Below are 2683 nucleotides of genomic sequence, written 5' to 3' on the forward strand. Positions count from 1 at the left end.
AAAATAATGTTGGGGGAATTTCAGTCTTCCCGCCTACCACGATATGCGCAACTCGGAAGTCAACCCCAATCAATAAGATAGAACAACTACAATAAAAAAAAAAGAACACCGAGATTTACGTGGTTCGATCGACCAACTTCGACTTACGTCCACATGGCAATAATACGAGAAATTCACTATATATCAGTGAGAACTACAAGAGGAACCACTCAACTCTCGTCTCTCAATCTCTCAGCCTCACATACATAATCAACTCTCATATTCTCTCTAAAGCCCACTCCTTGTAATCTTTTGCACGGATAAAGACTACGAAACCCTCTCTCTCTCATCTACTACATCTCTACTTTTTCTTCATTGTTTTTCCTCTACCAATAGAAGAATATATATAGGGAAACCAAAACCCTATCTCTAGCCTAACTTCCTAATTAGAATAGGATTCAAACTTCTAATCATGATAAAACCCAAACTCCTAATCATGATAGAACCCAAACTTCTAATCATGATAGAACTCTAACCCTATCTAATTATCATGTAGTTACACAAAGAATCAAAGACAAAATCCCAACAAATTATAACTAGGGCAATATTTATGGACCTAATTATTTCAAAATGATTAATCATATTCGATTTATTAATTAGTCCATGCATATTTATCCATACATCTATATAACTGCCTTTCATTGTGACTCGTCTCATGTATTCACTAGAACTAACACTTAACCGAAAGGATACAAATACAGAAATTGTGGGATATCATGAGTCATGACTCAAGTCCATCTCCTCTTACTTGTTCAATTCAGTCCAAGACTAAAGGAAGAAACTATCAATGAAACTGTGTAATTAAACTGAAGGGTTCAATGATGAACTCATACTCTTCTTCCTGAGACCATCAATTATATATTCAGTGGATATAATTTACTAGAGATTTTTCTTGTCCAATGAGCCTGTGATGATTTCAAGACCAGAGATTAAGTAACTACTCTCTGTTCAAGAGGTTGGCAGATTGGGAAGCAAAAGAGAGGCTTGACCTTATCTGAGGGACAATTATTAGCGTTTGGAGTGTTTGTTGAGAGCAGTTAGAGGAATCCTTCTTTGAGTGTGGAAAATGTATCAACCATACTAAGAAAGCTTGTGGAGATGAGCAATCGTTTTCTTCACACAATTTGCATTGTTCAATGTAAAGTAAGTGATTCAGTTGAATGGATGGCTCAAAGAGAGAATATCTCCACTTTATTAGAGTAGCATCTTTGAAATAGATTGCTTTATTGTGCTAAATTGCTCTTGGTGTCAAACTACTTGCTTTTGTAGCTTTACATGCTTTATATACCATGAGATTGGTCACTTTATTGAGGAATCAAGAAGATTGCAATTATCTAGGTTTAGGTCATAGTAATGCCTTTACTTTTATCTTTGGGTAGTTCCTTTCAACTACTTTTAGAGATCAACAATATGCACCGCAATGAAACAAAATGTTCACTTACCCTAGTAGTCCTCTTCAAATTTTCACTGAACCTCTGCAAGAAGCTTCTGGTTAAAGAGCTATAGTTTATATGTCAAGCTTATATGGATAGGATTAAAGTTGACCCACATATTACCCGATCAAGTCACTAGTACAAAACTATTTTGTCCAAACAGTTGAACCTGTTAGGACAAACTACGTCTCAAATGGTTAAAACTGTCTGGGCCAGAAAAAAGACCGTTTGGCCAAACACCGTTGGGGTTGCGTTTGTCCAAACGGTAGCCCAAACGGTTAGACTGTTTCTTCCCCAACGGTTCCAATCGTTAGGGTGTATATTTTTATTTTCAAAAATAAAAAAAAATAATTGTCCAAACGGTTCAAATCGTTTGGGCATATATTAGCCCAAACGGTTTAAACTATTTGTGATGTTTTACGCCCAAACGGTTTAAACAGTTTGGGTAGTTTTGTGCCCCTAACATCGTGTACCAAAATTTCAAAGGACGTAGGGTGTGTTTTTTTCTAAAGAGAAATGTGGGAATAATATGCTTTCATTTGAGTAATAATTGAAGTAACCAATAATTGGAACACTTTCTAATGCATAGAAAATTTCTCTATAGATCCACAACTAACACCTATGTAGGGTTTTAAGTTCTAACCATAAAATTATGCTACTCAAACACAAGTTAGGTATGAATACCTTCCCTGCTAAGTAAAGCACCATTCAAGATATATTATAGTATTGTTGATGGTTTAAATCACACAGTTAAAAGAGAAGGTAGAATAGGGGTTGGGTTGATATAGGGGCCGTTCGCTTTTTCGAATATCGGATTTGGAGTTGGGATGTTCGTCCCTCGGGGACTAGTTCCCCCGTTGTTCTTCCGACGATCAAGTCAGCTAGGTGCTTGAGTGGGAATATGAGAAAAATATAGCGGAATGGAGAAAAATACTGAGAAATTGTTTACGCTTGTATTTGGAATAGTTTTCATTTTTATAGCCAAGCAAGAGAGGTAGTCTAGTCTTTTTGGCCGAGTCTGAGCTGGCGGCTGAGTCAACATCTACTTTACAGGTGTCGATCGTGGATCAGCTATGAGATGGGCATTGTCATTTCGCCATTAATGAGATGCGATGGGTGGTGCACGAAGCCGGCATGGTCCGATGTGTCATAAATAGTATCGGTGATGGATAAATGATGGCGCATGTCAAGTATTTAATGTGACGCCAACG

Source organism: Asparagus officinalis, chromosome 6 (assembly GCF_001876935.1).
Source record: "Asparagus officinalis chromosome 6, Aspof.V1, whole genome shotgun sequence".
Taxonomy (NCBI): Eukaryota; Viridiplantae; Streptophyta; class Magnoliopsida; order Asparagales; family Asparagaceae; genus Asparagus; species Asparagus officinalis.